Source organism: Salmo trutta, chromosome 31, assembly GCF_901001165.1.
Source record: "Salmo trutta chromosome 31, fSalTru1.1, whole genome shotgun sequence".
NCBI classification, from domain to species: domain Eukaryota; kingdom Metazoa; phylum Chordata; class Actinopteri; order Salmoniformes; family Salmonidae; genus Salmo; species Salmo trutta.
Window position 1 is genome coordinate 22,059,897 of NC_042987.1, and position 12,031 is coordinate 22,071,927.

General features: G+C 40.0%; 1 protein-coding gene across 2 annotated transcripts in view; it reads left to right on the forward strand.

The window, feature by feature from the left end:
• Positions 1–1,043: 1,043 nt before the first annotated feature.
• LOC115169760 (sodium- and chloride-dependent glycine transporter 1) overlaps positions 1,044–12,031 on the forward strand; it is a 96,314-nt gene continuing 85,326 nt past the window's right edge. For both annotated transcript variants that reach the window (XM_029725680.1, XM_029725684.1), the window contains exon 1: positions 1,044–1,143. The gene's annotated coding sequence lies outside the window, so the exon portion shown is untranslated. The remainder of the gene's footprint in view (positions 1,144–12,031) is intronic.

A 12,031-nucleotide genomic window follows, 5' to 3' on the forward strand; every position in this document is an offset into this window, starting at 1 on the left:
TGAAATGGTCCCAACCTTCTAAATGTTTTGCAGCGAGGTGGAGGGCACCCCAACCAAATACCGTTTACAGCCGCCAAAACGGCTAGAGCAAGCCCTGGAACGAAGCAAAGCTGCATTTTTATAAATATTACAACAGGGAACAGGGCCCAGGTAATACAAAGGGAAGCCTCTCTCTCTCTCCCCAGACTGTATTGTCGAAACTTGCCACTACGCAGCGCACTGCCTTCTCTGAAATCCCCCACGACTCAGCCTCCCGCCTGTTTTAACAACGAGGTAAAGCATTATCCATCGCTGAATTAGATTTCATCCTTTAGCCTACTCATTTTGTTAACCTCTTTTTATTATTGAAATAGCTGTCTCTCTTCAATGACATGTGGATACCATCATCATCATTTGAACACCACACCTGTCTCTCTCCACTGATATTGGCAAAGACATCCTGTGAATGATACATACATGCATACATACATTGTAGACAGCTATTAAATTTGATATTATCCTGAGATTGTCATTAGCGTTGCTCATTCCATGATATAGGATGGCTAAATTACAATGCATAGTAGGCTATTGCATAAGGTTTTCTGTTTCTTGCAGCCCGAGTTAACACACAAAGGACCTATTTCGTTCTCAGCATGTGCACGCACGCAGGTTACAAAAGCATGTCAGAAAAGCTACATGACCTAAAATGTGATCATCATGAATGATAGAAGGCTATCGCTTATCATCATCATCATTTGTTGGGGGGGGCTAAAATCATTGATTTATTCCACAGTTTCAGTTCAGCCAGACAAGCTTAGCCTAGGCTACTTTGTTGTGTTCATTTACACCACAGGACAAGACATGTCCATTCTAACAGGTCGGTGGGTGAAGAACAAGGTAGCTTACTAGAAATGGGGTCTTGGATGGAACTTTGATTAATAAAGTTGTGGCGGCCATATAGATCATATTAAATGAATCATTTTAATGATCCTATTAGTATTATATGTAGGTGGCAAGAACCCTTGTGGGCGTAGAAAATGATTGAGAAAAAAAGGAGGAGGGACAGAAACTCCGCGAAGAGGATGACTCCAGACAAGGTGATGCAACTCTGAACATTTCGAATTGACACAACCTGCCACCAGATATATACGACACCACGCTATGGTAAGCAATCAATGATCATACATTATTATAGCTATCTTTCTTGGTTCAGAAGTTTGAACAGGAGCATCAATCAACTTTAATGTTAACCCACAGTAAAGACAAGGGCACGGAACTTAGGCTAGCCATGTGTGGATGCTGAAATATATGCTTTTTGCCTTGACTTTACTAAAGTTAATTAAAATTAGCTTGCTAGTTAGCTAGTTGTTTACTCCGAGAATGATACACATTTGGTAAGGACGAGATAAATAGCAATTTCAACGCTAGCCCATACAGTGTTAGCTTATTGACTCCAGTTATAACAGGTTATCTGCAACTGTCTGTACTTGCTATTTGTAATATCACCGTTACTTCTTTTTAAATAAACTCATGCTACAGTTGTGCCTTGGTTACAGATATTTAAAGCCAATTTCAACAGTGCTACTCAACACGTGGCAGTGTCGGATAACGTTAACCGTAGGCTACTTCCCTAGTTGTTTTTATGACATCACGGAATGGATATGTTGACGATTCTCACAGCGCATTTTAACAGACATTAGATGGTGTTGAGAATCATCAGCATATCCATTCAATGATGATGTCAGGGCTTCATCAATATAGAAGAAGTCTCTGTGGTTTCATAAAGCAACGTTGGACATTTCTCAACAAGTTAACTTAGTTTAAGAAGTCAACAAATATTAAAGGCACATTCTGCCGTTTCAACATCCTGCCACTGTTTGGTAAACTGAGGGATTGGGTTTGGTCAGTCTGGGGAAATAGCATAGCTCATCATCCTATAATTCATAGATCAAGTTGGTGTTATTAGACATATTTCGGGCCTGTTTGTTTACACTCAAATTATAGGAAAACATAAACGATGGACTAATAGAGCCTGAGATCTTCCATTATGATAATATGATACAGTTATACTAAGCATGAGACATTTGTAAGTTATATTTAACAAATTTCACCCATTATAATCAATCCATATCATTCCATGCGACTGCTGTAAATATTGGACTGTAGCTTTAACTTAACACCTGTAATCCCCATGAACATTTGTGGATTTCCCCTATTTAATGTGTTTGTTAGTAACAGTAACCGTTGGTTATTGTCAGTTGTTGTCTATAACCATACTCACTCTGATGCTTGTGTAAAAGCTGGGAAATAGGCTATGTCTTTAAAAGTCTTGTGAGAATTTTCAAATGGCTAAACAATTATTTGGTTTATTAGTTCCTGAGGTACTGTTAGTGTGATTTTTTCAAAAGGCCTATTGCTTCCGTGCTGCTGCTGTGAAGTGGTGCTACCCACAGAGGTCAATGTTGCCATTGCAAATGTGATGGTTGTAATGGTGTAATGTTACTTGTCTCAGTATTTCAACAGGTTGGACCGAAACCAGTTTAAAATAATATTATGCATTCATGTCAGTTTTATGTATGGTATGAGTTTTTTATTTTTTCCTATTGTAAAAATAGGGTACTTTGTCAGGTACAGGTACGTAAACTACCACTATGGCTTTTGAAGTCATCTAGGTTTCTTTCATTTAAATATCCACCATAAACAGTAACCTTGTTTACGAGGATTATTTTCCAAACGTCAAAAATACTCTACATAAAACATTTGTAGTAGCCTAGTATAACTGCTACTATGGTTTGGGGATTTTTTTACATTCATCATTTACACTGAGTGTACAAAACATTAGGAACACCTTCCTAATATTGAGTTGCACCCCCTTTTGCCCTAAGAACAGCCTCCATTCGCTGGGGTATGGAAAGAGTTCCACAGGGATGCTGGCACATGTTGACTCCAATGCTTCACACAGTTGTGTTAAGTTGGCTCAATGTCCTTTGGGTGGTGGACCATTCTTGATACACGCTGTTGAGTGTGAAAACCCCAGCAGTGTTACAGTTCTTGACTCACTCAAACCAGTACGCATGGAACCTACTAGCATACCCCGCTCAAAGGCACTTCAATATTTTGTCTTGCTCATTCACCCTCTGAATGGCACACATACACAATCCAAGTCTCAATTGTCAGGTGTTCCTCATGTTTTGGTCCAATCAACATTTTTATTTTAACTGTTTGGACTAATGATTTGCCTACACCCCTGGGGTGTATTCATTACGGAAACCGTTCAAGAACCAAACTGACGCAAATGGAACGAAACGGGACCTACCTGAATTTGTCTAATAGAAACTTTTGCTTGCGTTTTCCGTTTGGAGTAAACAGTTTGTAACAAAATGTTTTGCAACAGACTAAAAGTTTTGCCACAGAATAGGCATGAAGAAGGATTTTTCAGCCTTGAGACATGAATGTGACATGGATGACAATTGAGACATGGATGTGTGCCATTGAGGGTTAATGGGCAAGACAATAGATTTAAGAGCCTTTGAACGGGTTATGGTAGTAGGTGCCAGGCGCACTGGTTTGTGTCAAGAACTACAGCACTGCTGGGTTTTTCACACTCAACAGTTTCCCATGTGTATCAAGAATGGTCCACCACCCAAAGGACATCCAGCCAACTTGACAACTGTGGGAAGCATTGGAGTCAATATGGGCCAGCATTCGAAACCTTGTAGAGTCCATGCCCCAAAAAATTGAGGATATTCTGAGGGCAAAAGGAGGGGTGCAACTCAATATTAGGAAAGTGTTCTTAATGTTTTTTACACTGTGCATAGGCCTAAATCAATGGCATGTGTGGTAGGCTAGTAAGCTTGTAATACATACAGTTGAAGTCAGAAGTTTACATACACTTAGGTTTGAGTGATTAAAACTCGTTTTTCAACCACTCCACAAATTTCTTGTTAACAAACTATAGTTTTGGCAAGTCGGTTATGACATCTACTTTGTGCATGACACAAGTAATTTTTCCAACAATTGTTTACAGACAGATTATTTCACTTATAATTCACTGTATCACAATTCCAGTGGGTCAGAAGTTTACATACACTAAGTTGACTGTGCCTTTAAACAGCTTGGAAAATTCCAGAAAATGATGTCATGTCTTTAGAAGCTTCTGATAGGCTAATTGACATCATTTGAGTCAATTGGAGGTGTACCTGTGAATGTATTTCAAGGCCTACCTTCAAACTCAGTGCCTCTTTGCTTGACATCATGGGAAACTCAAAAGAAATCAGCTAAGACCTCAGAAAGAAAATTGTACACCTCCACAAGTCTGGTTCATCCTTGGGAGCAATTTCCAAACACCTGTAGGTACCACGTTCATCTACACAAACAACACTTCACCAAATGCCGATTATCGATTGTTATGAAACTTGAAATCGGCCCTAATTAATCGGCCGATTAATCAGTCGACCTCTAGTATAAATGTGAGTTTCTGTGCCTCTGCCTCCCCACACATGGTTTTCACCATATCAATTGTGGCTGTAATGTAAAAGTAGGAATGATTCATATGGGAATGATTTTCCCATGATCTAAGGGCGCTCTCTGGATTATATTTATCTTTTAGATTAGAATAATTTTCATTTTGATTTTTAAGGTTAACCACTTTACAATGATTTTGGAAATTATCCCGTGATCCCATTTTCATATCAGGTGAGTCATGACCCCTAGTTTGGGAACGGCTGACATACAGTAGGGTCTCATGGTCCCCTTCTGTGTCTTCATCTGTTTCTTTCTTGTTAACCATTTTCCCATCCTGGAGTCTGAGACCTTATGGGAATCTGTGGGAGAGAAGAGGCATAGCATAGACACTACACATAACTCGACTATCATCATTATCATGATTTATACCATGTTATCCACTCCGCACACTCTTAGAAAAAAAGGTGCTATCTAGAACCTAAAAGGGTTCCTCGGCTGTCCCCATAGGAGAACCCTTTGAAGAACCCTTTTTGGTTCCAGGTAGAAACCTTTTGAGCAACTTTTAATAATGTAATTACAAACCCTTTATAAACTCTATACAAATGGAACCTTATTGAAAAGTGTTACCCGATTTTCTTGTCATTTGCTACCGATACATTTAACTATCACTTAATAAAACCGCTCAAAACGGATAACTATTGAACCAAAATTGTGTAGTGCCTAGTTTATGTACTCATTTCGAGAACTGCTGAACACTACAAAAAATTGAGTCGACCATGTCAATTACTCCTTCAGTTGTAATGGTGTGCATGCAAATTTGATACATTCTCCTCTATGCCAATCTACACCTATGATTTTAAAATTCTGTCCTGCAATGGATAAGAGCATCTGCAACTAACGGGTAAATGTAATGTATATGTAAAATTATAAATGTATCAATTGACATCAATTTAGGTTGGTATAGGGTTAGTTTAGATTTAAGCAATAAGGCCCAAGGGGGTTTGGTATATGGCTAATATACCGCAGCTAAGTGCTGTTTTATATGGCCAATATGCCCTTAGCCTTGTGTCACGTTTGTCGTATGAAAGAGACCAAGGCGCAGCGTGCGTATCGTTCCACATCTTTATTTATATGTGAAACTATGCAATACAGACAATAAACTATAAACAAAAACAACAAACCGTGACAAAGAGGTGCTACATGCATAAACTCAAAATAATCTCCCACAAACACTAGTGGGAAAAACAACAACTTAAATATGATCCCCAATTAGAGACAAAGATGACCAGATGCCTCTAATTGGGAATCATACGAAAACCCCAACCTAGAAAAAATAACCTATAACACAACATAGAAAATGTAAACTAGACAAAAACCCCAACATAGAAAAAAGAACCTAGAACACAACATAGAAAATTTAAACTAGACAAAAATCCCAACATAGAAAAAATAAACTAGAACCAAACATAGAAATAAATAAACTAGACAAAACCCCCCAGTCACGCCCTGACCTACTCCACCATTGAAAAATATGAGCTCTCTATGGTCAGGACGTGACACCGTGGTATATTGGCCATGTACCACAAAACCCAGAGGTGCCTTATTGCTATTATAAACTGGTTACCAACATAATTAGAGCATTAAAAATAAATGTCTTGTCATACGCATGGTATATGGTCTGATATACTGCGGCTGTCAGCCAATCAGCATTCAGGGCTCGAACCACCCAGGTTGTAATACAACTACTAAGCTGTTTCAGTAACCGCATCAACTACGTTTTCTATCAATCAACTTCTGGAAACATCTGTCTGGAAACACTTCTGGAAACATTTTGACCACTTTCCAAACAACTTAGACAAAAAAGAGCATATGAAATCTTAGTCTATAAATAGCTTAAACCAATCAAGAGAGACAGCTGCTTTAGTAACCACATCAACTACTTAAATTAAGCTAACTTTCCGCTGTTGAATTTACTGCCTTGGAACTTTCAGAATTATCAGAGGTGGAGCACAATGAGGAGCACATTCTAAGACTGATTATGCCACACAGCTCACTCCAGCCCACTAAAATAGCCCACTATAACAAACCTACACTCACTAAACACTCTACAATAGCTATCCCACATAGTATAGCTAACCCTGCCTATCTACAGCAATCACTATTACTACTGCTATTAGGCATACTTCTACCACAGTCACTGCTACTACTACTGCTGGGCTACAGTCACTATTTCCACTACTACGGCAGTCATTACGTCTATTGTTACTATCCCATTAAAGTCTACTATCCCACTGCTTATTATACAGTCAGTACTACACTAGCCTACATTTTTCAACACTAGCCTCTAAAAACGAACATAAATACTTTGACAGCTAAAGCTAGTCATACAATTTTACTTCATGTAAAATGACCCTTTATAGTTTGTATCAGATCATTTGCATAATGCGGTTAGTTAGGCTATGACCACGACACAAGTAGTCTGCTCTTACATAAGGCCAGGCCAATGTTCATGGTTTCCGACAACCGTTGTAGTGGGGCTTTTCCCTGTGGCTTTTCTCCACAACTTCACTATTACTATTACACTTCGTTATTATCAGTAGCATTTCATTATTATTCAAGTTATTACTTCTAAATATGAGTCTAGTATACAAATGAAGAAATGTCTGATTGGAGAGGAATTCCCCAAAAATACAGATTCCGATTTTGACCCAGGAAACCATTCACATCAAGTCCGATAAGTCTCCACTTTTCCGAACAATTCGCATAACGGCACCAACGCTGCACCAACGTTGTGGTCATTCTCTGTAAAAATATTAGGTTAGAGGCTATGCATCCTATAGGATGAATCATGAAAGGAGCTTGGCTACGTTTAATTCACTTGTACCTCATTGAATAAGAAGAAATGTAAAACTGACATTTTAGGAAACTTTTTGAATGGACATAGAGAATTAGTGAACTCATACACACCCACCTAAAAAACCATCAAAGCCACCTGCAGCGCTTCTCACTGAGAAACATAAGCAAATCACATTTGTCCTTTCCCAAAAATGTATTCAAAACCTTGCCTTAGCATCAAGTCCTTTCTGTCAGGTATATAAAAAAAAAAATGTCTAAATAATAGGATGATGCAAAATCAATGTAGCCGATTGACGGTGAAAGTTTTAAGGGGGATATATAGAGACAGCTGTGATAGGCATGAAGATGAAATTGACAACCATTAGAAAATTGAAACACATGCACGACAACCTGTCCATAGCCTAATGATCAACCTGTCCATAGCCTAATGATCAACCTGTCCATAGCCTAATGATCAACCTGTCCATAGCCTAATGATCAACCTGTCCATAGCCTAATGATCAACCTGTCCATAGCCTAATGATCAACCTGTCCATAGCCTATTGATCAACCTGTCCATAGCCTATTGATCAACCTGTCCATAGCCTATTGATCAACCTGTCCATAGCCTATTGATCAACCTGTCCATAGCCTATTGATCAACCTGTCCATAGCCTAATGATCAACCTGTCCATAGCCTAATGATCAACCTGTCCATAGACAATGCACAGCAATATACACTGCTCAAAAAAATAAAGGGAACACTTAAACAACACAATGTAACTCCAAGTCAATCACACTTCTGTGAAATCAAACTGTCCACTTAGGAAGCAACACTGATTGACAATAAATGTCACATGCTGTTGTGCAAATGGAATAGACAACAGGTGGAAATTATAGGCAATTAGCAAGACACCCCCAATAAAGGAGTGGTTCTGCAGGTGGTAACCACAGACCACTTCTCAGTTCCTATGCTTCCTGGCTGATGTTTTGGTCACTTTTGAATGCTGGCGGTGCTTTCACTCTAGTGGTAGCATGAGACGGAGTCTACAACCCACACAAGTGGCTCAGGTAGTGCAGCTCATCCAGGATGGCACATCAATGCGAGCTGTGGCAAGAAGGTTTGCTGTGTCTGTCAGCATAGTGTCCAGAGCATGGAGGCGCTACCAGGAGACAGGCCAGTACATCAGGAGACGTGGAGGAGGCCGTAGGAGGGCAACAACCCAGCAGCAGGACCGCTACCTCCACCTTTGTGCAAGGAGGAGCAGGAGGAGCACTGCCAGAGCCCTGCAAAATGACCTCCAGCAGGCCACAAATGTGCATGTGTCTGCTCAAACGGTCAGAAACAGACTCCATGAGGGTGGTATGAGGGCCCGACGTTCACAGGTGAGGGTTGTGCTTACAGCCCAACACCGTGCAGGACGTTTGGCATTTGCCAGAGAACACCAAGATTGGCAAATTCGCCACTGGCGCCCTGTGCTCTTCACAGATGAAAGCAGGTTCACACTGAGCACATGTGACAGACGTGACAGAGTCTGGAGACGCCGTGGAGAACGTTCTGCTGCCTGCAACATCCTCCAGCATGACCGGTTTGGCGGTGGGTCAGTCATGGTGTGGGGTGGCATTTCTTTGGGGGACCGCACAGCCCTCCATGTGCTCGCCAGAGGTAGCCTGACTGCCATTAGGTACCGAGATGAGATCCTCAGACCCCTTGTGAGACCATATGCTGGTGCGGTTGGCCCTGGGTTCCTCCTAATGCAAGACAATGCTAGACCTCATGTGGCTGGAGTGTGTCAGCAGTTCCTGCAAGAGGAAGGCATTGATGCTATGGACTGGCACGCCCGTTCCCCAGACCTGAATCCAATTGAGCACATCTGGGACATCATGTCTCGCTCCATCCACCAACGCCACGTTGCACCATAGACTGTCCAGGAGTTGGCGGATGCTTTAGTCCAGGTCTGGGAGGAGATCCCTCAGGAGACCATCCGCCACCTCATCAGGAGCATGCCCAGGCGTTGTAGGGAGGCCATACAGGCACGTGGAGGCCACACACACTACTGAGCCTCATTTTGACTTGTTTTAAGGACATTACATCAAAGTTGGATCAGCCTGTAGTGTGGTTTTCCACTTTAATTTTGAGTGTGACTCCAAATCCAGACCTCCATGGGTTGATAAATTGGATTTCCATTGATTATGTTTGTGTGATTTTGTTGTCAGCACATTCAACTATGTAAAGAAAAAAGTATTTAATAAGATTATTTCATTCATTCAGATCTAGGATGTGTTATTTTAAGTGTAGTTTGAAACATATTTCGAGCTATTTTTAAAAACAAATATAGGCCTATTTTAGGAGAGAAGCATCGATCAATCCTCTTGCTTGCTGAAAGGCTATAAAATAGGCTACAGCATTGGCAATGCACTGGCAGGGAAGTTTGAATGGCGAGAGCGACGTGTAGCCTAGCTCTGGTGTGACGTGATAACATTGGCTAAATTGATACCTTGCTGCACTGATGCATTGCAAGTGTAAAAAACAGGCAGAGAGAAATGAATTTATTGATTCACATCACGAATCCACAAACCTGTCAGTAGCAGTGCATGGCCTGTTAGTGGCGGTGTCCCAGATAACAATTTCTATTGGTCAATATCTTATTTTCGCATGCGAAGACGCAAAAATCTAACCTGTTACGAATAAATAATTGATTGATTGTTGGAGGACGATATTCATTTATCGTATTTATTTTTTTCTTCCAAATGTGTCGGATGAAAATAACGGACTTGGTGAGAAAGGGCCTTTCCTGAAAATAGGCCTTTTACAAGATTAAATCATGACAGGAGCGTTTGATTCTTATTAAAGAGAGAGTCCAGACAGGCTACTTTAGAAAACTTTCTGAATGGACATATAGGCCTATAGAGATAATCAGCGAACTGACACGCACACCTGCGTAAAAGGACCCATCAATCAAAGCCACCAGTATGTCAGACTCAAGCAAATATTTCTCCTTAAAACGTATTAAAAAACCTAGGCCTACCTTAGGCTTTCCAAAAGTAAGGTATAAGATAATGAATTGACAAGGAATGTATGAAGGGGAGAGACAGCTGTGCGATAGTATGAAGATGAATTTGACAATCATTAAAATAGAAACAAATACATTGAACATGTCCATAGCCATTTTATCAGCGTTGATTAGTCTATAAATTAAGAAAAGATTCCGTATCAAATTATATCATGCCAGGTTGGATAGGATTGGTATTATTGTCCATTTGGCACAACATTAGTGCATTATAGACCTCCGAGCCAGAACAACTTTGTCGGCTGCTGTTTAATAATTAATGAATAGTCAGACACATCCAACCTTTTTAAAGGTGCACTTTTTGAAATTGCTCCACCATTTCCTGGTTGCAAAAATTATAATAGTTCGCATAATTTCAGTTTCTGACAAAACAAGCATGTATAGTGTAAAGAATCATTGTACCATCTTAACCACTGTGAAATATATTTTCCATAACCAAAAATATTGTATTTTCAGCAGTTTGAAGCTGGTGTACAAAACCGAAAGTAAACCATGCAAAAACAAAACTTAAGAACGGGAAACATAGAAATAGTTCACATAGAACAGATCTACCGCTTCATAGACTTGCTTTCAATGAGAATGACAGATCTATAACTCATATTTTATATGTGGATTTTGTGGGGTCGCCCTCAAAAGTTACGTATTGCAGCTTTAAAAGAGACAAGCAAGCAATGAAAACATGCATTGTATAAAAGAAAGTCCACACATCAACATTTCTTTTACTGAAGTGCCATAGCCTATAGGCTAGCGCTTCTACATCCCCACACATCTAGCGGATTAGCTGCTTGAGCATCAAACGACAGTTGGAATGAGGAGATGTAGACAGACTAAGTTAGCAAAACAATTGCTTATAATCACTAGTAAACAGTACCGCTATTAGGTCAAGTTTATCTACATGAAAATAAAGTTAATAAAAATGTATAAAAAAATGAATGTAGGCCTATTTACAAGCATTTCGCTACACTCGTAATAACATCTGCTAACCATGTGTATGTGACCAATACAATTTGATTTGATTTAAACAAGTTTTGACATTTTTTTTTTTTCATAGTGGTCTTCATCCAAAACCATCAGTTACGAGGTTATTCAATTACTGTCACAGTCATAGCTGCACTGAAATTCAACAATGCACTAAATCAAAGCAGTGTGTAGCCTAGACCTACTGAGTAGACTACATTCCAGTTATCACAGTGTGTGAATGAGGAAAGAGTCTCTGTGACACTCACTTGTGCATTGTGGTAAGACGCTCAAGAAGAGGTATGGGTGTAAGACAGAAAAACAGAAACAGCATTGTAGACCCCAATGGAAATTTCCCAAAGCTCTATAAAGAATCTGAAAGTAGATTGCCGTGTCCACTGTGTACTTTTGCTTTCATTGTTGTTTTCGGGAGGGTGTTAGCGGTGCATATCTCACAACTAACCAGGCATATACAATAGGACATTTCAGAATGCCAGCCATGCAGTATTTTGAGTAGCAGGGATTAGTGTTGCCACGTAGGGCTGTGGCGGTCACGAAAATTCGTCAGCCCGGTGATTGTCAAAGAAATAACTGTGGGTCTTATGGTAATTTACATTAATTAACATAAACACATTTAGAATTTCCTGGCTTATACACATAGCCTACAAGCCACTGATGCAGACCTTTGTAACATCTACATTTTAAAAAGTCTAGGACATCCATGT